Source organism: Carassius gibelio, chromosome B25 (genome assembly GCF_023724105.1).
Source record: "Carassius gibelio isolate Cgi1373 ecotype wild population from Czech Republic chromosome B25, carGib1.2-hapl.c, whole genome shotgun sequence".
In the NCBI taxonomy this organism is placed as follows: domain Eukaryota; kingdom Metazoa; phylum Chordata; class Actinopteri; order Cypriniformes; family Cyprinidae; genus Carassius; species Carassius gibelio.
This window is the reverse complement of record NC_068420.1, coordinates 19087626-19113853: the sequence shown is the minus strand read 5'-3', so window position 1 is coordinate 19113853 and position 26228 is coordinate 19087626. Positions and strand designations below refer to the sequence as shown.

The 26228-nt window shown below is 37.5% G+C and overlaps 1 protein-coding gene across 2 annotated transcripts in view; it reads right to left on the bottom strand.

Annotated features, from left to right (window-relative positions):
- LOC128013745 (ras association domain-containing protein 8-like) overlaps positions 1 to 19579 on the bottom strand; it is a 31821-nt gene extending 12242 nt beyond the window's left edge. Inside the window, exon 1 of one of the 2 annotated variants that reach the window (XM_052596940.1) lies at positions 19458 to 19579. The gene's annotated coding sequence lies outside the window, so the exon portion shown is untranslated. Of the gene's footprint in view, positions 1 to 9913; positions 10095 to 19457 lie in introns of those variants that run through there. The other variant, XM_052596939.1, reaches the window with a different exon arrangement.
- Positions 19580 to 26228: the final 6649 nt, after the last annotated feature.

Sequence of the window (26228 nt, the reverse complement as noted above, 5' to 3'; positions counted from 1 at the left end):
CGGTCTCATCAGTTACTTTTTCGACTGAAAAAATTGTGCTGCTAGTGTTGCCACCTCATGGAAAAACTAATTAATGCAATTAACACTACAACAATTCATCCTTGTCCAGGTGTTTGAAATATTTATCGGCAGACATTATAACCAATACATTTCTTTGTACACATGAGTTGCGTGTGTTTTTCTTAACCCCCTCACACAATCGTTCTCTAATGCGGTTACATTTATTGTTGCATCTAAGTAGTTTGTAGTTCCGTCTCAACTGATTATTTTTGACTGTGAAACAATAGCTACAGTGCTGCCACCTTGGGGACAAACTAATACATTTTTACAGGCCGATGTGTGAACGGAGTTGTTTCAATATAGGAAATGTATTAACATTTAAAGGAAACTGTTCTTGTCAAGCCATTTAATTGGCTCATTAATGTAATGTAGGGCTGTAGTCAACCAAAGAAATGCTTAGTCGACCAAAGTCCTGTCCTGCGCAACGACTAGTCGACTAAAAAATAATAATAATAAAAAACGCGATGTTTTGCATTTTGATTGAACATTTATTAAACAATTATGAGCATTTGTAAAACAACAACGAAAAAACATCAATAATACATAAAACTATAATAATAATACAATTCTTTGAAAATTAAGTGATTGTATTTTTACTGCAACGTGAGTAGCTCTGTCCTAGGTCCGTGCACCTGACCACACCATACGCCAATCTAAATCAAGGCACATGTGAGCGCTCTCCTACAGAGTATGCGCAGTACAATAATCTGTATATATGCGTACTATGCTGAAGATAAAATTTAATTCCCATGCACTGCACACATATCCTTTGGACTTCTTTGTACACATGGTTTTTGAACTTAGCTAGCTCCCTGTGTTTGGTTCGCAATGTGTTGTATTATTAGTGATAAAGCATGGATTTGCTTAGTATGTTGTCCCATTTCACTTGAATACACCAATCCATTCTCATCCACTGTGAAGGGAAATAACAAACTAGAAATAACAAAAGAGCTGATAACAACTGTACCTCCCATCCATTCACAGTAGGCCCACTCTTGCATCAAAATAACCATCAAACAACTCCAGGCAAGTCCTGAACATGCCCCCCACAAACAACATCACAGGTGAGTCAGCTGGTGCTTCACATTTTTGTACACATTTCCTCTCCGATTGACTGATTAGCCTTCTTTGAACAAGCATGCACCTATAAGTGAATGGGTCACTGCTTTCACGCATGAATTCCAGCCGGATCCACATACAATTGAGTGCTTCCACCCATAACCTGAGCAGATACTCTTTCATAATGGCCTTGTTGCCAGCAACAAATGTAAAAACTGAATGGAGTCTACAGCTGGGTTCCCACCCCCCTGCTTTTATGTGCATTTTGAAGTATCGCATCAGAATCGAGTGATGGAAACACAGAATTTCACAGAATAAAAATGCCTTAATTCACAAAAAAAGTTTTTACGCTCTCTTGAGGTGGTTTTTGACTTGTGCAAAAAAGGGCTGGTGTGAATAATGTGACATAGAAATACATTTCGCGAAATCAAAAAAGGATTTGCACTATGGGACGGTAAGTCCTGACTAACCAGTGGACCGATCTCACTCCACAGCATCTGAAATGTTGTTATTATTCGGAAATGCCTGAGCAAAGTCGGTCAAAGTATTTCTGTATATTCCAATATTCCAATTGTGTGCATAAGTTAAATTCGCAACTTTGGAGGGAAACCCGGTGTCCTGACATTTTATCCTACACGTCAGATTTTCCTACCTGGGTTTACTACGTATGCGCATTTCAATATCGCGTCCTTTTTGCTTAACAACGATATTTCATGTTTTTGCATTACTGTAAGGGTAGGTTTAGGGTTGGGGTAGGTGTAGACTTTAAATGGTAGAAAATAATATTTATTGCTGGTTTCCTGTAGCTGTATCCCTTCTAGCTACAACCGCAAATATAACACATAATTACTGTATTTGCAGTACCTTAGGTTTAAGGTTGAGGTAGATGTAAACGTTAATAAACCATAACTTTACAGTAGCATTTTTCGTTGTTGAATTGTACTACCCACCATTTTAGTGGGAGGTAGGAAAATCTGACAGCGTCGGACAAATCGACAGAACATCGGCTTATGACGGTGCCAAATATATATATATTTGTTTGTTTATTTATTGTTCAAATCCCACATTGTCCACAACAATATTCTAAGTCACCATGCTTTAGTTTTTAGTCGTTTATGTTTACTGTACAATAATTAAAAATAAAGGTTTCTAGAAATGTATTTTGCTACCTTTATATCTACAATTTCTAAAAAATATTTTAGAGCTTAACAGAAGAACAAAAATATATATACACTATCAAATAAAATTTAATTGATTTACATAATTTCTCCATCTTTATTATTAGTCGTTTTATCATACTTTAGATATCTGAAGTCATCCTGGGGTGCACTGGTTCAGAATGACTCAACTTCTCAACTCAACTTCTTAACAATTCATATGTCATAAAATATTGTTCATTAATCTAACTGTAGGTTGGCCAAACAGAATTGAGCTCAGACTATCCAAAAGTGTATTGCCATCTTTGCTTTTCCAATGCAAAAATTCAGATTTTTCAAAACACTAGATCAATACAGTTTTATCCTTCTCTGACTGCATGAATGCTATAAGTGCTGACCCTTTGCCTTTAGACGGAGGAATGTTGAGGGCACCAAAAGTGACCAGGCTTCACCGCTAACCTAAACAAAGGCAGCCTGGGAAAACAAAAGAGGCTGTCTCCACTCCCTGCCCAGAAATCCCTATCCTGGCTTCAACAAGTGGGATAAACACCGAGCGAGAGAGACTGCAAGTGTGTGGGCAAGCATTTTTGTCAAGCCTCCAATGGGAAGTAGCATTTTGGGCTGCTAAATGAACTTTGCAAAAAAGATCACAAATTAAGGCCAATCCTGAGTCTGACAACATCTGGAAAACCAATTCTGAGTGCAACCGCAAGAATCTGTTAGACATTAAGTATAATGCATGGGTTGTAATTCCAGTCTTTTAGACAGGTGGGCGATTTTCATTACTCATGAGAGAAACCGTCCAGGTGTAAGCGGACCTTAAGGGAATCTGCAGAGAAAATAACATTAGCCGTGTACAACAAGCCCTAGAAGAGAGAAACATAATTTTCTCTTGTGTGGAGCTTTGCTCCTCATCATAACCAATTAAATGTGTTTTTCCACTGAGGAAATGAAATAAGGAGTATCTGTTTTCTGACATCACTAAACAGCCGTGCCAAATTTAGCCCGTGTACTGTATGCATCATCTTTACAGCCAGACTCTGTTCTCCAAATTTGCTTGCGTAAAGCATGAGACTTCAGGTTCATGAGTTATTTAATACTCTTTTACATGCCTAAATATTTTTAAACCGTGTTCCGCACTTTTTATAATGTTGCATTCTGTTCCAAATTTTTTGAAATAATGAATATCAAAGCCTGGGGTGTAAAAGACAGATCGCCAACAAAGGAAGTCCTGAGGCATTGCCCTATTTTCAATGTAAGACAGAACAGATGCACCTACTGCGACTGGCTATATAAAAATAAAAGCATACTCCCCTGTGGTCAGACTGTATAGAAGTGGACATTTTGTAACAGGTGCACAAACTGTACATCCAACATCAAACTCCTTTTGAAGAGAAACTTCTTGAAGTCAACATGAATTCAAAGTTGACCCAGTTTATTTTAAAAGGTTGTGGTTGGGCATGATTCAATGAAGCAGTTTTCACAATATTACACAGCAGAAAATCTTCACATTTGGCAAGGAGTCTTCACTAACATATTTATTGTGGTGGTTTAAAGACAACCAAACAACCAAATTCAAACAACCAAATGTCCATGCTCATTTAAATGGTGACAAATGCTACTCTGTTTGAGTAAGATTGGTTCAAAAACTGTGTTAAATTCAACCCCTACCAATACCGGAACATGAGCGTTCATCACTTTTCCACATTCCTCCGCCGGTGAAGGTCAGGGGTCTGTATTAGGCCCTTTCAAGTTTCAGCGAATGTTTGGAAATGGTCTGGAATGTGCAATTTCAGGTGACACATACAGTCCCTGTGGTGGGAAACCTCAGTGTTGATTCGCAGTCAGAGCGCTAGTGGAATGCTTGGGTTACAAAACAACACATTCCTGGTGTGGGAGCAATGAAAAGTGTGTGCATTCTTGACATCTCCCTGCCAGCTCTATCCCAGAAAGTGTAATGAAGCTGAAAATCCACCGTGAAGGCTTTCATCCCATCAAAAGAGTGGATGAGGCGACATCAGTTTCTGTCACCAACAGAACAACCGTTGGGATACAGAAATAAAAATCCTATTCATATTCACCATTGTAAAATGTAGAAATTTTAGAAATCATATGTAAACTAGGGCGCGACTGAAAATATATTTTTTTCTTTTCTTTCTTTTACCAATTCTTATTTTGATGAACCATCATTCTTAAATCCAAAAATCTTATAGTATGTCTTGTTTTGAGTAGATGCATAAACGAAACTTCACTAAACTTTATTTGTAGAGTACCTCCCATCCAATGAATTGCAATGAGCTTCACAATTTGAGCTTGTTACTTTTTACTGCATATGAAAATAAGTCTTGGTTTATACATTTTGTCAATATTTTATAAAAATTAAGAAAATAAATACTATTTTTGTGCTCTTTAATGTGGCGTGGCAGATCAATGTAGCCTCTTTGTTTTAAATGGCATGTGAACTGATCATCTCTTTAACTTTACTACTAGCTACTACACAAAGTAAACATCAAAAGGAGATGAAGTAATCAGCTCATATTAACTGGAGTAGAGTTAAATGTAATTTTAAAATCAGCTGTTAATTTTAACCTTTAATATTGTAGTAGTGTTACAACTGATTAATTTTTTAATTTAATTTTTTTTTTCTAGAGTAAGATTAACACTGGTACTGGTTTCGGAACCCAAATGAATAGATATCGAATCAAATTAAGATTAGACTGAAATCAATCCAAAAGTTTGTGAATCCTGAAATATGCATCAATACCCATCCCTAGTATAAACCTTTCAATACAGAAGCAATCATTTTAAATCGTAAATTTTATAACAGAATGTAAACAAATACCATTTTGTCACTTTAATGTGTTGTGACAGATCACCTTATTGAAACCAAACTGAATCGTGAAATTTGTGTCAATGCGCAGCACAATATAACTTTCAATACAGATCTACTCGGCGCTTAATTCTGCTAAAAAAAACAAAACAAATTAAGTCAAAATAAACTGAAATTTAATTAAATACCCAGTCCTAGAATAAATATTTCAATACAGATCCATACACGACTTGGCCTAAGTTAGAGTTAAAGTCATGGTATACAGTACGTTTGTGCAGAAGTCTTTAAGAAGGTCGTTGAGAAGGTGGGCGTTCGCTGTTGGGTCGCTCATGGCGTTTTTGGTAACGCATTAAACTGCCAGTCAATGGCTGGTCTACTTATGCAGTCAAGCAGGGGCACAGATGGGAACTTTGAGGCGACTGCTGTAAGCAACAGTGGCAAACAGCTTGTGGTTTCCAAGGGAGGATATTTATATGGGTGAAGGCCGCCGAAGCATAGCGAACTCACTCTCATTATGTGAGCTTTGCTAAATAATTACTTAGACAGCCTTGGGACATGGAAAGCGTCAACACTCGGAGTTTTCACATGATTGCCAGTCTCCTTGGTGCATCTTGCAGAAAGACCATGTCTATGCCAGCGTCCCGGGCCAGACAAGCATTTCAATTAGTATGCATATGAATCCGAGTACCACGGGAGATTGATTTTTCAGTCAAGACGTGGGAACCGAGGATGAAACAAAGTTACAACTCCGAGGATTGAAATCTAAGCTCTTTTAGATTATCAAAGATTATCAAACAACTGAGCTTTGTGAGAAAAGCTGTAAAGGGTGTCAGGATGAGACCGACTAAACCTTTCCCTGAACCGTGATTGTGCAGAAGAAAATTAACAGCAGATGCTGAGATGAGGAGGAAAACAGGAGCATCGCCGCCTGCAAAAACAGTAAGGCTGTGCTTCGCTAAAAATAACATTTGTCTCGCAAATTGACACTTTGTGAGATTTAAAAATGCTTCAGACTGGAGCGAGGAACCAGACAGCTGTATCTGAAGAGATCTTACATCCAACACGCACAATAAAATCTATTCAAATTCTAGTTTAAAATGCATGCGACAAGTTCTCTCTCAAATTTTTGTGTACTATGTTGAGTTTTACATCATTTAAATTTAGCCTACAAATTAATCTAATGACATTTTCCACTCATCTTGAATATTGTACACATTAAATCATGACTTTCAAAAAAAATGATGCATATATACATAAATATATACACACAATAAAAAAAATACTCTTATGGATGTCATAAATGATTCATTCATAAATATCACTTTATGGTATTTATTCAGTTTATTGGAAGGGGTTTTACAATTACAACCTGAACTAACCTTCACTTTGTCATTCAAAGTTAAAACTATCTTCTACTTTAAGATTTGACACCTGAATGTGTTCAGGGATCTTATTATATAGTCTCCTGTTTTTAGCATGACGGTTGCACCAAATGACTTTGGCAGACAAGTTTTGTACCAGTTTTTTGATGCTTCCCAAAATTATCAAAATGAATTTTGATTCAGAAATGATATGAAAAAAAAACATCATAAGAGGTGAATAAATTGTCTTTTTAAAATAAACATACATTTAAAGAGCCATTCAAAAAAAAACATGCCATGTCTTTCACTTGCACACATTTCCACTCAAAAGACCAAATTTTTTCGTGTCCTTGCAGATTTCCACAGATGATAGCTGCTTTGAGGGAGTTTTGTGTTGGGTAAGCAGTCTGTTTATGATTGTTATGCTTTTTCCATGTCTCGCTCACATCAGACAGGAGCTGCCGTACGAGTCAATGTCAAACAAACACCTTTCACTTCCTCCATCGAGTACGGCAGAGATGATGCATTTCAATCTCATGCTAATTCTTTCTAGGACTGCAACTTTGTCCGACACATTATGCCAACATCCAACTTCCATTAAGAAAGCTTTCCATATTGAAGTTTCTGCTGCCATTTCTAAAATGTAATGTTTGGAAATGTTAGAAACTCTGACCTTGACAGCAAATCAGAGGCTCTTTATGGTGTCATCCGGGAATCTTCACACTTTTGAACACACATTTTTACACTTTCCTGAGTGTCAGTGGGGTGCGAGAGGCAGGAGCTCCCACGTCACGAGAGGCTACAGAGACGCAGAGATCTAGAAAGATCCCGAGATGACGACAGAGAGAAACAGGGATGCTGACGAGGGAAGGATTTGCATGGAAGGTGAAACTGTCCATCTTAAAGCACAGGAGCGTTCACGAACCCTAATGAAAGCTTGCGTGTGTTTCTCCACATTGATCTAGAGAGCTCAGAGAAGCTTCAGTGGTCAGCACAAGAGGCATTGCTACTCACTCTGTGCATCTCTTTCCAGTAAAAGACCATGATGTCTTGCCTACTACTGTTTCTAAAACTGAAAACATACCACGTCCAGGTCACATTTTAAGTAAGTTTTGAAAAATCATAAAGGAGATGCTTAATATCTCACCTGCTACTCTCATTGTTCTCATTACAAACTCAAATATTTTCATCAAATTATAATACTCTAAAATCTAATGTTCTAAGCTCTTCAAATTACTCTAATAGCTCAATATCCAAAGGGAAAAAAAATTAAGAAAGGAGACAGATCTTCACGTTATGCATAAAAAGGTACTTTCAAGTAATTTTCCATTCATTCAGCAATTTGTTTTCCTATTATTTTTGGTTTTTGGAGTTATATTACATATGACAGCAACAGTTTGGATCAAACCTCAACTTGAGGAAACGTTTGGTCTAATGACAGCAACACCACCAAAAACAAACATATGCATTTTGGCCATTCATGTACATGACAACAATGTTTGGGGGGGGGGGGGGGCTCAAAATGATATCATTATTGTGCAAAATCATGAATTTGTGTAGTGCTTCTTTATAAAGTGACGTTTACTGGTACTGGTCTGCATGCAAAATACAGTGCTTTTAGCAGTTTTCGCAGATCTGAGTGAACGCAACACTTTTTTTTGACTAACACAAAGGGAAGTTTCCATTTTTTGGTACTCTGATGTCATATAAAAGTACCCTTACAGTCTAAACTAAGCATCCCTGACACTCACTCTCTTATACAGTGGCTACACAGACCCTCCTCGTGTCCGGTCTCTCTCTCGATCAATGCACCGCAGTGCGTCTGCATCTCTAATGGACAGACCTGCTGTTTCTCATCAGTAACAGGACGAAGGCTAAACGGAGCTGTCTGACAGGATTTCACACCAGCATGGCCCTGATCAAGCCCAGTGCTGACCGGACACTTTAACCAGAGCTGAGCCAAGCGCTTCACCAGATGCCCGGCTGCCTTTGACTCCAGTCCACCAGATTTACTCTGATTAGTCATCAATAAACATCACGTGACCCATATTTCACAAGTGTCCATTCGCCTGGAGTCATAAATGCTTGGGAACTGTTATGATAATGATATTACACAACTCCTAGGAATATGCTGACCAGATCTGGTGGCCGTGCTGGACTTTCAAGCATGCAGTCTGGTCATTAGCAGGCCGAGTGTGGTTAAACACACTGACAGGAGAATCTGGTTAGATTAAAGGCAAAAAAACGACTTCAGAAAGGGAAGCAGCCTGTTAAGGAAGCATGATTAATGGTGATCTAAACCCATGGGTGCGAAATCAAATCCAAGTTCCATGCACCACCACAAATACAGACCACGTCCCGTTTTTCACCAGAGATGTTTGGAGTCAAAAGTGACTTAAGAAATTCTTACACCAAAAAGGAAAACTCTAGGTTACATATTTACACCTTTAAATTATCAAAACTGGAGCGCAATGGGACTAAATGGAGACTTAAATCTGAGGAAAAACCCGTGCATTTCCCCTATCGAGTTTTATAAGAAATCGCAATTATTTAACAAGACAAGAAATGTTGCAATTAAAAGTATCAGTGTAGACGCTAATTTTCTATGTTCTCGTTCCTTTTACAGCTGCTTTAGCCTACATGCTTGTTTTTTAATGAAGTTGTAACATATCACAAAGGAGATGTTGAATTTTTCAGCTGTTTCTCTAGATCGAATTGAGATTAAATGGAGAGCAAAGTGAGATTTTTGCTCAAATTTACTGTTCAGATTTTGCTCCTGAGTAAAAGACTTCAATAATCTCAAAGAGTTTCAAAGGAAATCTCATCAGTGCCTCAAACTGAGCTCAGATTTCCTAAAACACCAAAGTCTCATTACGATTTCTCCTCAGATTCTTGTTTTATGCCTTAAAATCACTTATATAGCTCCTTTATATGCTTACTCTATAGTCAACTTTGTTATTTCTCCTAAAGAAGTTGAGAAAAAATGAAGATGTTTAATATCTCAGTGGTTTCTCTAGACCAAAATGACATTAAATGGAGATGAAAGAAATCCTTTGTGTGTGTGTTGGTGGTGTGTGTGTGTGTGTGCTGCTCAGGTGTAACTTCAGAGAAAATTACTCAATCTCAAATGTTCCTAGACTTCCAGAAGAAATCTCATATTGTACTCAGACCAAATCTGCAAACAAACATCTCATTACAAACTCGTATTTCTCATAAAGACTTAACAAGTCTGTCCTCATTCATTTCATATCTCCAATCTGAGTCTGTTTCTAGAAATGTTGGGAGATGTTGAAACAAACGATAACTTTAAACCGTCACTGAGTTTCGTCGGCGATTAAAGATCCCCCTGTGAGCAGTAAAGTCTTCCTGTAGATGAAAATGACTTTGACCCGCGCACTAACAGACGCTAACAGGTTGATTTCCAGCTGCGAGAGAACATGTCTTACCTCGTTAAACACACAGCTCCTCCAGACTTCGACTGTAGATCCACACAGAGCAGAAACACCCTGTATTTCCTCCGAGACGGACACAGCTCTGCAGTGAATGAGACACAGATGTGTGGGTCCGGTGTAAGCGTGAACAGCGCTCTCCTCACAGCTCTCTCTCTCTCTCTCTCTCTCTCTCTCTCTCTCTCTCTCTCTCTCTCTCTCTCTCTGAACTCTGATGACATGACGAAGCCCCGCCCACATCTCCAGGTAGGAGGAGTGTCTTGTTTTGTTTTCTGCAGTTTCTGTCCCTCTCTATCAACACCCATGTAGAAGGGTTCCAGACCAGTTTTCGATTGCTTTTATACAGAGCTAATTAGAATTGTTAACTTTGCTAACACTAACCTAATGCTAACAGAAAAATTGACGATTCGCTATTGAAATACTTTATCTGCCAGAATATTTTGGCAAATAAACACAACATACTAAATAGATACAATCATATGAGTCTTAACATCATCACAACATCAGATTTTTCTGAACACCAGTTTAAAACATCTTGTTGTCAACTTCTACAATTTAAATTTCTTCATTCGAAACATTTCTTAGTTACTTTATTTGTATACTTTTTTTCCCTTTTTAACATAATTGTTGAAAATTTTGATTTAATATTTAATAATCTGACTTATAGCATAAAATAATGTCAATATGCAAATAAATAAATATTCTCCATGAATTCATTAATTATACAAAATCTAGATCTATCTATCTATCTATCTATCTATCTATCTATCTATCTATACTGTAAAAAATAAAAAGTTGAGAAAACTCAAAAACCTCCTGAAGCTGGTTGCCTTCAACTTTTAAGTTTTCCCAACTTTTGTTGACTTGGACATGTTTTCATGGAATTTAACTAGCATTGCATTCAAAGCCCCTTCAAAACACTTTTTTTTTTTGCAAAAACAATAAAATAAATAAATAAATGCATGAGTTTTTAAATACAATTTACAAGTGCATTTACAGATACAAAATGTTTGTACTCTTGTTGAGATAATATTGATCTGATTCTGCAGAACTGATCTTGATGTGTGTTTGGTGTGAGTGAGCATTAGGAGGAGTGTTTCAGTCAGCTCTCTCTCTCTCTCTCTCTCTGTGTGTGTGTGTGTGTGTGTGTAACCAGATGCTAGCGACAGAAGTCACATGTTCAGCTCTTCAAACAGATCTGCATCTCTTTCAGGGGCTCAGAGGAAAGTTTTATTGCCCACAGATCGGGAAATGTCATGAATGTCTCGGTTTTGTTTCGGATGTTTCCACTAAAATACTTCAGAAGCAATAAAAAGAGACTTAAATCTGCATGTGATCTGGATTTAATCTCACTGGTGTCTGGGAGAATCAGCTGAGATCTCATCTGTGATGCTTTATTTCTGTTGGTAATGAAGAGCTGTTGTTGAAACACTGAAACCGGACCATCAGCTTCCCATAGAAACCAAACATCACAGCAAAAACTCAAATGGACAAACAGCATCACAAAACATGATGGTTATGTGGGTGAATCTATTGAAAACATGCCTGTGTCATATTTCAACACAAAGAAAAATTAATTAAATTGTGCATAAAGAAACCAAAGTAAGGGTAATTTTTTTTTAAAATACAAAAATATTGTTTAAAATGAATACAAAAAATATCATATTGAATACTATATTTATGCATTACGAAATACAAGGCAAACAAACAATTAAATGCTTGTTTACATTATCAAAAATCTAATTTAAAAAAGAATAAACAAAATAAATATGTAATTTTCTGTATGTATATGTATATACATATTTGGTTATTCATAAAATTAAAGGCAGTTCCAAATACTGATATATAAATATAGCATGATAAAAGCACCATTATAAAAAAAAAAAATCCACATAACGTCACATGATATATCATTTTTGTACATTGTGTTAATAGAAATTTGGGAAATGTGATTTACTTTTAGAAAAACTTACTACAAAATGTAAGCAAGCAAGTACATAAATAAGCTGTTGTGTTTCTTTTCAATGTAACCTATATATAGACATGGTTGTGAAATTTAACCAACAGCTATTAATGTAGATGTGAACATCTGTTATCTATATCTCTACACAGCACTTTCACGATGACTACATAATGAGTGAGTGAGTAATGGCCTGATTTCTGTCACAATGTTGGTCCACACAACACACACAAACATGTACACACAGCAAAACCAGCAGTCAATTATTAATGCATCCTCTCACTTCGTACGCCATCAAGCGCAAAACAATCACCTTCTGCACCAATGATTTATTACATAACAGCAGCAGCCCATGAACAACACACTCAGTTCACTGCCACCACGCGATAAATAAGACCTTCTGTAACTTAGTGAAGTGTGAATGAGGCAGGTTTGATCTCCGATTGGCCAACAGTAGGGGATTGAGGTGATTACAAGTCTTGTTTTTGTCTGTTTTACGTTCCACTGACACTAGCATTCCTGAGGGAAACTCCCTAAACCTGAAAATCTCAGCCCTTCCCCCGTGGGACCTCAGATCCCCCCACGCTCTTTACAGTCCCCCCGGGGCAAGTTTGCATTCTCTCAGTATCAGGTTACAATCCTCTTTCAAAATGTAAATTTAATGCACAGCAATTTGTGTGTATAAATGCTACACAATACATGAGTGGTATTGGACTCTATATTGCCACCTACTGGTGTGGATGTAGTGCCAAACCGGTGTTTATCAAACAATGGCGTTACTCGCTACTTGACTTCCATAGTATGATGCATTATTGGAGAAATTTACAAGCTACACTCTAAGAAATGCTGGGTTGAGCCTATTGGATCATTAGTCTTTAATGTGGTGGAAATCTTTATTATTTTACGCAACGCAACTTAAGAATGCAATGTCAGTTAGCTGCGTCAGTTAGCTGCGTCAGTTAGCTGCGTCAGCAGCGGTCATTTCGCATAATGGAAACACTTTTTGCCTTGCATAACATAAATTGATTTTATTAGCTATAATCCTGAATTTAATTTAATTTGATGTTAAAATATGTTCTATAATCTCAGTAATAAGGCAGCATGATATTGGATTTTTAGGTTTTCTGCGATATATTGCAAAATGAACAAAAATAGGCGATAGGCAAACAATAGGCAAATTTCCATTTACCTTTAAATTGTGCAAACTGAAATTGTGAATTGAAAATAAGCCTAATGGAAATGCATCAATTTCGCTAAAACGTCCATATATCGCCAAAAAAAATTACGCTTGCTTGAGGTGGTTTTTCAGGCAATACGAAAAAGGAATAATCAGCAAAACTGCAAGGGAAATTAATTAATTTTAATTAATTTTTTTATCCCATTAATAGGTCACATGGCATACGTAAAAAGTCATATGATTATTCCTCAATGTACTATAATCCAAGCAACACTTTATATGTGGCTGCTCTCAAGTATTAGGGGCTTTTCCTGCCATTGATGCTTAGACTATTTACACTGCACACGTCTGCAGCGTGTAACGGCTCTGAAACAGCCACCAGAGCTTTTACAAAGCTCATCGGTCTGAAATGTGAGGTGTGCTCTGATTGGCCAGCTATCCAGTGTGTTGTGATTGGCTGAATACGTCACGCGTGTGATGGAAATGCTATGTCCCTCACCAGTGGGCTACTTTAACACTGTTGCCACGGGTTTGGTTTTCATGTCGGCGGCCCGTGGTTGAAGCGACCCCAATAATGTGATATTTAAACCCTGGAATGCGACTTTTACGAGGGGAACCCCACCAATAAATGTGTATGTTACCCTCCAGAAAGTGGTTTCTACCGGGGGATTGCCCCTGAAAAGTGACTGGGCTAGTTTTGGGCTGGTCTTGAGTAGCAATTGGGCGGGTTGTGCTGAGAAAACCTGGCAACCCTGCCCCTCACCATAATGTGGTGTCATGTGTCCCAGCATGACAGGACAAAAACAATAAAAACCCATTACAAACTGGGCATTTGTTGCATCCAGTGGGGACATAATTAATGGTTTTAATGACTTATACTGTCTTTTTACACGTTGCGTATCGCATGAAACATACAGCATCTCCACAACATGGCGCTGTGGGCAACAGCGAGAATAAAAGTTGCACCTTCTTTCATGTGTGAACATTTTAGTGGCGTTATGCATATCTTACCACATCGTGATGTAGACACTTTAGGAGGGTGTTGTTGACTCTGAAATTTGATAAAGAATATCTCTTTGGATTTGAGACTTTAGTCCTTGCAAATGGACAGATCTTCTTCATGCACCAAGAGCTTGTAATACACTAAAGACAAAGGAAAAATTTTAATCGCATCATATGACCGTCATTTCGCAATACTTTTTTATAGACATGTATAAAATATTTTGCGAAGGTTTTGTGCAAATTTGTAATGGAAATGCGCCTAATGATGGGGGTGAATTTTTAGGGGAGTAAATCAGCATAGAAGATAAGCAAATTACAAGCATATATAAATATAATAGAACAAACTTAGAAATTAAATTAACAGTGCTTTATATTTTTCTGGTAAGTCTAACAGTATTCAGGTAAGCCTACAGAATTTAAATAATTAAATGTAAAATAACACTGCTCAGTCTTCAATGTATAAATTAAATCTAATAAATCTGTGTTAAAGCTACAACTTTTGTTGTTTGATTAACATTCCCAACACAGAAAACAACAGAAACATTAAACTGCTGTGAACCAATATACTATTACATATTTGACGGTCCTATCACTTCAATTTTTTTGTAATGTAAAGAGGCATTTTGTGAAGACCAAGTAAACCACTGGGCAGAAAATGTGTAAATTTAAGAAAAAAGATCAGATTGGGGGATTTAAACTCTTGTACTCTGGCAACCATAACCAAGCATGTAGAGGGCTGTTACTATACAAATGCCAAATTAAATTGAACTCTTCAGGATATGAAGTGGAGCCCTACCTGAACTGGCTAAATAATGGCATAATTGTCCTTGAGAGCTGCTTCACAGCAGAATTTAAACTACTATTGTCTCCATAGTTGAGTTTTCATAATTGATTCAGTGATTTTCCAGTTTAAAATTTATCATTTTAAACAGATTAGCCAAGGTTTTTTTGGGGGGGGGCTGTAAGACTTAAAGTGGGAAAAATAAACGCACCTTTAAAGGCAAAAAACCCAACAACTTCAAAGTCATCCACTTTTATAGACATCAGAAAGCATGCCCGATAACCGCACGACCTACTTTATGAGGGAACACAAATGAACCGTGAAAGGATTGGCCTGAATAGGAACGTGACTGCTTCCTTACCTCATTTACCTAGTCATTGTGTTTCCATTGGCAAACAAAGCCATTCGGCGCATTGTAAAAGAATAAATACTCAATCATAAAGAAAGGACACCCAGCAGTTAAACTTGTTTCAACATAAAACGAACAGTGAACAGATGCGACCCATTAGTTTCCCCAAACAGAGTTCCTGATTCGTGCAGAAGTTTTCAAAGCGCAGGTGCACTTTAAAGAATCCAGTGACACTCCAGTGAAAATGCCATCAAGTGCAGGATGAAGTGAAAGAAGGAACAAAACAAGGTAGCGCTGCTCGATTGTTGTTTATAGGCAGCGCAGTTAAATATAGCCAGACTCTGTCATTAGGGTCAGCACATGATGACAGAACTCTTTGTCGTTTGCTGGGATTTGTGTGCAGTGCAACTTACACTGCTCATTTTGCTGTTAAACTCCCATAACTCAATAAAGCACAGCCGCAAATCACATTGTCAACAATGAAAGTTTTCTCCTTTCTTCTTAGGCTCGAGACAATTCAGTACAGCTTGAGTTTCAGGTCTATTTTAAATGCAGCCCTGAAGCGAAATATATTCAGCAGCATCTAAGATTTTAAATAAACATTCATCGCTCAATAAAAGATTAGCTTGTGCTAAAAACACAAAGGTTTATAATAGCCAGAAGAAAGCAGACGCAGAAAAGCAATAAAGATCTGGATGTGATCTTTCATGCCACTATTTAGGTCATTTTCTCAAAGCAAAGTGGACAAAACTGTTACACATTATTTATAATTCTGTCATGTTTCCACAAACCATATTTAGCAGCATTGATGCTAATCAGCAAATCAGTATATTAAACTGATTTCTGAAGGATCATGTGACACGATCATGAAGACTGGAGTAATGACGCTGAAAAATCAATGTTGATTACAGGAATAAATTACATTTTACAGTATATTCAAATGTAATATTAAGAGTTTTGCTAAAAAAAAAAATGCAGCTTTGGTGACCACAACTCAAAAACATTTACAAAATTCCCTAACTGTAGCCTACCCCTAAAAAATGTGATCCAGATCAACTCCCCTAAGAGAAATGATAACACAACTAACTAGCTGGAGATCTGCGTAAGACAGTACACAATATATCAAGATCTCATCTCAAGAGAGAGAAATGAACAAATTCAGAGGGGCGGTTCTGGGTGGGACGGGTGTTTTTCTCTCTGTCAGAAAGGCTTTCAAAAGCACAGGAAGAGGAGTATGAAGAAAACCACCTGAGGGTCATGGGGCATGAGAAACAACAGCCATGTGAACTCATCCTTCAAAGGCCCCCGGCACCTCTGTCTGACAGACATCCAAACACAGAGAACAATGAGACTTTCAAAACATTCATCACTTTCATCCTTCATCGCAGTCGCACAGGAAGATCTTCTTGTTCCATTTGACAGGAATTAGTCTTGTTAATTCATTTGTGGAGCCTGATAACCAAATGTCATAACAATTGCAGAACATATCCCACAGATGTTAATGGATCGGAGCCAGCAGATCTTCAGTATGAATGAGGCTTTGTTAGGCTTCAGGAGCGTGGTAGGTGGTGCAGAGACGATGATAATAAAGCAGGTTTGTGTAAATAACAGTAGGGAATGAATCATTCCTGAGGGCAACAGGTCAAGATGAGTTTCAGGACTGTTCAAGCAACTATTAATGACACACTGTCATTCAACAAGCACTTACAACATCCGCAATATACAAAAGAGCGATTATAATATACTGTACATGTACAATGTACAATCATATGTAAAAAAAACTAAATAAAATACACACACACACACACACACACGTATATATATATATATATATATATATATATATATATATATATATATATATATATATATATATATATGTATATATTATCTCACAGGAAAGTGTGATGTTGCTGCTGTTGGTGCAAGCTAGATTAAAGTGATTATTATGTTTTAAATATGGATACTTTTCTCACAAAAACACATCGATTCGCTACAGAAGGCCTTTGTTCACCCCCCGGAGCCGTGTGAGACACTTCTTTTTTATTGGATGCGTTTTTTTATTAAACTTCTTTTGGACTGATGCAGAGCAAACATCAAACAGCTTGAAAGATCAAAGACAATTTTTAATATAACTCTGGACTGGATTCACATGAAAGAAGAAAGTCATATACACCTACTTCAAGGTGAGTCATTTATGGGCTAATTTTCATGTTTGGGTGAACTAACCCTTTAAAAATTTATATATATGCACTTCCTTTAAAATTCAATATACACACACACACCTGCCTGGCACTATGTTGAAAGGTAATTTCCCCTAAATCTAATAATGGGTTGTGCCACACTTTACAGCAACAGCTGCCATCAAGTGTTTGTGATAACTGCCAATGAGTCTTTCACATCGCTGTGGAGGAATTTTGGCTTACTCTTCTTTGCAGAATTGTTTAAATTCAGGCACATTGGAGGGTTTTTGAGCATGAGTGGACTGTTTCAGGTCGTGCCACAGCATCTCAATCAGATGTAAGTCAGCACTTTGACTTGGGTCACTCCAAAACCTTCATTTTGTGTTTCTTGAGCCGTTGGGAGGTGGACTTGCTGGTGTGTTTGGGATCATTGTCCTGTTGAATAACCTAAGTGAGCTTAAGCTTGAGCCGGACATTCTCCTTCAGGATTCTCTGATAGAGCGCAGAATTCATGGCTTCAGCAATAATAGCAATTCGTCCCCAGATAATCACACTACCACCACCATCTTTGACCGCTGGTATTATTACATTTTATGAAAAGCTGTGGCTGTGGTGTAACGGAACACACATTTTCCCAAATGTTCAACTTTTGTCTCATCAAGCCGCAGAATATTTGCCCAAAACTCTTGGGGATAATCAAAATGTTTTTGGGCAAATGTGAGACAAGCCTTTGTGTTCTTTTTTCAGTTTCTTGCCTTGGATCTCTCCCCTGGAAGCTGTTTCTGCCCAGTCTCTTTCTTATTGGTGAATCATGAACACTGATCTTAACTGAGGCGAGTGAGGTCTGCAGTTCTTCAGATGATGTTCTGGGTTCTTTTATGACCTCCTGGATGAGTCGTCGTTGCACTCTTGGAGTATTTTGGTAGACAGGCCACTCCTGGGAAGGTTCACCTCTGTTCCAGGTTTTCTCCATTTGTGGATAATGGCTCTGACCGTGGTTTACTGGAGTCCCAAAGCTTTAGAAATGACTTTAAAACCCCATCCAAACTCATACATGTCAACTATTTTGTTTCTCACCTGTTCTTGAATTTCTTTAGATCACGGCATGATGTGTTGCTCTTTACGCATGCTTCACTTTGTCAGACAGCTTCTATTTAAGTGATTTCTTGATTTAACAGGTCTGTCAGTAATCAGGCCTGGGTGTGGGTTGTAACTGGGTGTGAAATGTAACTCCTTTTTTAAAATAATGTGGTTAATCACAGTTCTTTCATGATTAGCAGGAGGGGGCAATTAATTTTTCACGTAGGGCCAGGTAGGTTTGGACAGCTTTTTCCCCTTAATAATTCAAATCAACATTTTAAAACTGCATTTTGTATTTACTTGCATTATCTTTGTGTAATGATACAATTTGTTTGATGGATCTGAATCTTTTAAGTGCAACAAATATGCAAAAAAAAAAAAAAAAAAAAAAAAAAGAAAATAGGAAGGGGCAAAAACCTTTTCATTTCACTGTATATAAAATATATTGTAGGGGCACATCTAAATTCAATCTTTGCATCTATCTAGCTATCTATCTATCTAGGGGGAAGGGGCGGGGGCAAATTGTAGTGAGATTGTGTTGGCAGAATTTAATTCCATATTCCACTTGGTTTGATATTCTGTATCTAATGCATTGAAATTCATACATTTTGGAGGCAACAATTGAACATGAACTAAAAAAAACTGAGAAAAAACCTTGCAAAAACGCTAAACTACCATCATTTCTCATTCAAAGCTCCAACAAACACAAAAACTCTTCAGAGAAGCACATTCAATTGCTTTACAGCACATTTCTTAAATTCACCTATTCTCCCTGAAGAGAATCTGACTCACATTACAACGGCATCACAAAAATGGACTAATTACCATGAACAAGCACACCTCAAAATGAGTAAATTAATGGAACAGAACAATTAAAAATCAAGCTAGATTTTTTTTTTCAAACTGTCTTGCAAATCCAAGACATTTTTTTTACACCCCACAAGTTTGCATGAACTCCAAGACTTAAAAAAAACCAAGCCCTGTATGGCAATAAAAACAGGTTACTCACCTGAAAAGCTATCTTTAGAAAGGGCGAGACTCGCCTGAGCGAGAGAGACAGTCGAAGGCACCTGATTCTGTACGTGAGAGTCCGTGTGAAACATTAGGAGACGATCTGAAGTGGAGCCACCATTATGTTGCCCAGGAAACCGATGCTCTTTTAAAGCAGCCGACCAATGGCGAGGCACCTCGATTGTGCTGGGACTGAAGTCACATGACCAGGGTTTGAGCAGCACACAAAATGAGTGCATGGGGCTGGGGTGGGCAGGAGTTGTTGGGACGTTTGGGGGAGGAATGGACGCTTGAAAGAGTCACAAAAGAAATCAAATGGCAAGCGACGCCTCCATGGTGAGGCCCCAACTTTATGCTTGTTTAAGGGCCGCTCGTTCAGCAAGCACATCCAGACACTTTTAACAATCACCGAGAATCTGTAAAAATCTCTCTATTGAGATTAAAAATGCACTTTAGGATCATAAAGATGTAAAAACATTCCTTCCAACCATTAAACTGCTCTTGTTCAGTTGTGTTTATTGGAAGAAAAAGCCACATAATGTTTCTGCACACATGACTGTTATCTGACAAACTAAACAACAACAAACCTGCTTCATGGCTTATTTTCCTCAATTATGATACATTCTAAACTACTTAGTATTTCCTTCTAAACTGTCCCTTTTAATGCAGTAATCAAAGATTGTGTTTCATGAATTTAAAGGGTAGATCCCAACATATTGCTCTCATGGTAAGTATAAAGTGGAAGCATAACTTGGGAGGAATAAGCCTCTGTGTGTGTGTGTGTGTGTGTGATGTGAAGCGATGTCTGTGAAGGAGTATGCGATATCTCCAGATGGTACATAAGCACTTTTTGTTCTCGATCCATCCAGCAGCTGGACAGATGAGTCACTGTGAAGAGCTTTTGCAAGAGGGAGAGGTCCGATGCTATTTGATTCCCAGGACGGCCAAAAACTAGCCCACGTCATCCAGAAAGAACACGGTCAATCACGTTTGGGGACGAGGGAGTACGAGGAATTCATCATGGAAATTACGAAACACTGTTATGAATGGAATTGCAATGATACTTTATAAATTACTTACAGAGATTTGGAGAAATGTAGCATTGCATCACCGGTTCACTAATAGATCCTCTGCAGTGAATGGGTGCCGTCAGAATGAGAGTCCAAACAGCTGATAAAAACATCACAATTATACACAAGTAATCCACAGCACTCCAGTCCATCAGTTAATGATTTGTGAAGAGAAAAGCTGTGTTTTCGTAAGAAACAAATCCATCATCAATGTGTTTTAACCAATGGCTCGATAATAAGGACTGTCCGATGGCACGGGAACAGTTGAGGAATTTGCTGCATCATTACTAAGTTTTTCATTTGCATACGTTTCTAAGCCTTGCTAAATAAAACAATTCAAAGCAATTTTAAAGCATTCAAAGAAGTTGTGAAAGATAAATACATTCACTATTGGCACGCTATGTTCTATGTGCAAAAGTATGTCAACTCAAAAATACCAATTTTGGCGAGTAACTTTGTAGTTTTAACAATTATTAATCTATATTTAATTTAACATAGTGCAGATGCACGACTGGACGTTTTTGTTTTATTTCAACCGATTGCTTTCGGGGCACACATAACTGCATTGCAATCATTTTTCAAAATTTTATGTGAAAAATTACAAAACAATACATTTTCTTTTCATCATTTCATCATTACCTTTGCATAATGTATTTAAAGTAGTGTTACTAAGCGCTGTGCTGTTTTGTTTATAGTGGTAACCAAGGAACAGTCCTGCTGCTCCATAAGCGCCACCTGCTGGCAGACGCTGAATCTGCATTTTCATTCATCCTGTCTGTTTTCCTATATCATGGTTTCATTTGTATTTGTGTGCTATATATTCAGTTATGCTGTTGTTTGTAATTTGTACATTTGTTCTTATTTGCTGACTGTTCACTTGTCTTTAATAATATTTAAACATTATATTTGTTAAGTTAGTAGGTTTTGCTGTAGTATCGAAATTGTAGAATTGAAAGTTTAATTGGTATGCAAACGTTTGGTGTCAAGCTCATTTATTAAATTTTTTTTTTGCAAGGCAAGTAAAAATTTGAACCACTGGCCTGACCGGGTCAAGTCCTGGAAAATCTCACTGCTAAAATACAAGTCCATGAAAAAGTCCATCTCCTGTTGTCTTCTCGCATTAAAATACACTGTTAGTCAGCTAAATCGTGTGCACGATTTACTATTTTGTTCCCTCGATTTCTTAAATTGCGTGCACAATTTAGCAAATAGAGGAAACAAAATAGTAATCATGTGCATGATTTAGTACATTGAAGGAATGAATTAGTAAATCATGAGCACAATTAATTTATTTTTTCTTGCATGTCATGTGCAGGGCTCTGTAGTTGAGAGATGTTTTGGCTTGTAAATGACGCTTGATCTGTGCATATTTCTCTCCTGATTCAGATTAGATTACTTTTAAATAAAGAAAGCAATACTATGGATTTCGGCTTCGTATTTTAGCCAGAAGCAATGTTTGAAGTTAAAACATCGTACTGATAAATTTGTTTCCTACAAACATGCAGCTTTTGGCTTCACAGGATGTTGATGGACTGGAGTGTTGTTGATTACTTGTGTATTATCGTGTTGTTTTTATCAGCTGTTTGGACTCTCATTCTGACGGCACCCATTCACTGCAGAGGATGCATTGGTGAGCAAGTGATGCAATGCTACATTTCTTCAAATCTGATGAAGAAACAAACTCATCTACAGGAGTACAATTTCAGGAAACTTTCATTTTTGGATGAACTCTTCCTTTAAAGATGCACTCACATTAGCATAATTTCAGCAAAATTTCGCATTGTCTATTGTCAGTGTAGCGATGTATGAAGCAAGTCACTTGTCTGTCATGTTGACTTTGCATGACCAACTGAACCCACTGCAAAATATTTTGCCCTCACTCAAAACTCCTGTTCATCTGTTTACCTGTTGAAACCACAAAACTTCACCAAACAAATGAAGAAATAACACAACCTCAAGGCTATGTTTGGAATAGCATATTAATTGTAGCATTTCTGCAGTATGTAAATTGTACACCGTATGTGAATTTCCTGTATACACCTGTTTGTAACTACAACACACAGCATGGAATGAAATATCCCACAATGCACTGCACTCAAAGTGATCTGCCATTTCCAGCATGACAACAGAAACCACGATTTAGCCACTTTTTTTCATCTCTTGCTTTGGCTAAATATTTGAGACTGCTTGGCTAAAACATATGAGACTGTTAGCTTACATTTGTTCAATAATTAAATTAATAAATATAAGTATGAATTAATGTCTGGCTAACAAAAAAATTCAACGTTTTTATAAACTTGTTTTCTTTTAGTCTTTTTTCTTTTGGAAACTGACTGAGGCCTCAATGATCTGAGCTTATGTACCTCTGTGTTTGACTAAATAATGCTAAAATGATCCAAAAAGAGTTTTATAAGTCAAAACCTAAAAAACAGAAATACAAAACCCACAGTAATTAAAAGAAAACAAAATGATAACAGCTAGGCTACAAGAAAAAAAATGCTGTTTATATAAGTCTCTACTGACATCTATTGGTGTGGATGCATCATCATGAAAAACGAAAAGTGTTCAATGAACACCAATTGTAGAAATCTGTCACCATAAGCTTAAGAGTTGAAGAGACAAAAACACTATCATCCAGCTGGTGACAGCACAATGGGAACACACTTATGTAGACCAGACCAGCTTTTTCTAGACCAAACTTAGCTCAGTGTACAAACACATGTGTCAAAAGGACTACTGTCTGTCATCTATCATCTAATCAGTCTGCTTCTAATGACTGCACATCTGACCGGACACAGAGCATCCCATCACAGCTCCAGCATGAGTGATGGTCATCTGAACTCAGTTATACTGGTAACACATAAGGCATCTCTGTTATTTTGGAATCGTTTTAAAGACTCACATTAGTGAACAAACTTTAGTCAGCAAGTAGTGTTCATCTCTCTGCTGTAAAAACACAGACTGGGAGCAGCATGCATTCTCAAATATAAAGAGCTGGCTCAACAACAACAACAACATCAACTGTGGGGCAGCTGTGGACTAATGGTTAGAGACCTGGAGCAAGGCACTGATACCCAGTTGCTCCCCGGGCACTGGACATATAGCTGCTCCGGTTGTGTGTTCACAGTGTGTGTGTGTGTGTTTGCACTGTTGTGTGTGTGCAATTGGATGGGTTAAATGCAGAGCACCAATTCTGAGTATGGGTCACCATACTTGGCAAATGTCACGACTTCCACTTTCACCAAATAATTTGCTACATTGAGGACCTAATAATTATGAACACAAAATTGTAAGTTGATTAGCCTACTCAAAAAAATTATAAAATAAATAAATAACCCAGTGATCTTACTGGCAGAAATTTGTCTTAAGACAACACATCTGCTTTTTAAAATTAACAGTATTACCAACCATAAAAAATATATATTTCTAAAAATATTAGCTAAGCTTAGAAATAAATATAATATTGAAGTGATTTCATGACAGCAGAAAGCAGTGGCGTGAACTTGTCAAGGCAATCATACATCGCTGCTGATCTCCCTTTAGGACGCGCTGAAGAAGCAAATATGTATTGAAGTTTATTTATGATTTCTGCAATAAAACACAATGTAAATTTCCTAAGTCAAGCAATCCTCTCTGTCATTAACACATACAGTATGTCTGTTTAATCCTTTTTTAAATTGAGCAAAAGTACATTGAAATTGGGGCAGATTAGAAAATATGTTTGTAATGTAGCCACTAGATGCCTGTATAGCACAGGGCTGTGTTCCCTAGTCACTGACAACACACACAGGGAGAGAGAGAGAGAGAGAGAGAGAGAGAGGGAGAGAGGGAGAGAGAGAGAGAGAGAGAGAGAGAGATAGAGAGGGAGAGAGGGAGAGAGAGAGAGAGAGAGAGAGAGAGAGAGATGGGGGAGAGAGATTTTACAGTTTCAAAACTAGATTCCTTCACAAAGATGAGAAACCAAAAATATTCCCAGTCCAATATCTTTAATTCAATATTCAATGCTATAAGAATATATATATATAATTTACTTTCCAAATATTAACAACATAAATGTGTGCACAAAAAATCCTCTGTCTAAAATGGTAAAAGACTGTGAGGCTGTAGAGATTCTGAAGAAATCAAAGCTGCGGTGTTTGAATAACAGTCCTGCACCTGAGTCTGCAGACACTGAACCTGCTCTCGATCCTCCAGAGACGAGTCTGCGTCAGTGATGATCACATGACATCTGTGCACCAACACCACTGACACGCTCCTGTCAATCAAAGCTGGAGTACTTGTGAAATACAGCAGAGTCAAGCAGCAGGACTCATGATGCAGACAGCGCCTCCTAGTGGTTCAGTGTAAGTTACAACATCAGACTGCTTCTGAAAGTGTGCAGACCTGCAGTGAAGATCTACTGTGTGATCTAATCTGACCCACAATGCATCACTTCAGGTGGGTGTTTGGGTCAGGGTGTCAGTGTTTCAGACCGTGGTACTGCTTTATGTTAGACGTCTGAGTGTTGATGAGTCCCAGCCGCTTGGGTCCTGAATCAGGAGAATACACTAATGTGTGTGTGTAAGTGATCAAATCAGAATAACAAAATCAGTTTCTTTACTGTCCACTAGATTGTGGTGTTGAGTTTTTTCTAAAATCCTTTAATGCATGGCAAGCTGTTGATTATCCCGCTTATTCAATGGTCATCTGCCAGCTTTGATAACTAAAAGCTGTTTATGATCTTAGCAGCGCAATATTTAACCAGAAATATTAAACCATACAATAAATATTACTATTCAAATATCAATTTATAAAAAATCTTAATACACAATACTTTCCTGCCTAGAGAACACTAGTGAGATCGATTCAAAACACTGTTACAAACCTCCTTTTGAGAAACAGGAATACTTTCAGTATATGACATAAATAGAGCTGTGCAGATACAGTAAAATTCAGTAATAAACTGTAAGAAAAGTTGACTTTATTTACACTGCTGTAAAGAGATCTTACAGTAGATGAACAACAGAGAAAATTTCAAAGACCGAACAACAAAATATACAGTAAAACACATTGCAATATACAGTCTGTTACTGTAAATAAATCAATTCATTCATTTATTCAGCATCTTCTGCCAAATTGGCACCTTCACTTTTATTTTTCCCTCCTATTGCTCTGTCTCCCACTACCAGGTTTCATTTTCCAAAACATATAATCAGCTGTGCTCTTTTTCATATCCTCCTGAGATTCATCTGTCATCAGTTTGGATAAATGTGCGCTGTTTGCATTTTTTGATGCTTGAGTTAATAATATTGTGCGTTTGTGTTTCCTGAATGAGAACATGGTTAAAACTGTGCAAAATGATGATGTTTTTGTGTAGAGTTTTGCAGAAAACACTGAGCAAACTGGAATGTGTGCGCAAACAGGTGAAATGTGTTAAACGTTTTGAGAAACGTGTCTTTGTTTCAAGAACTGTATGAATGCTTTGGAAAATTGAGCCGAATGTATCAGTTATTACGGAACCCTGCACATGGCATACAGGAAAAAAGTAGGCTAAATCATGCACACGATTTACTATTTCGTTCCCTCAATTTATAAACTGTCCGCATGATTTACTAATTTGTTCCCTCGATATGCTAAATTGTGCGCACGTTTTAGTACATTGAGGGAAAAAAATTTTTAATTGTGTGCACGTTTTGGTACATTAAAGGAACAGAATAGTA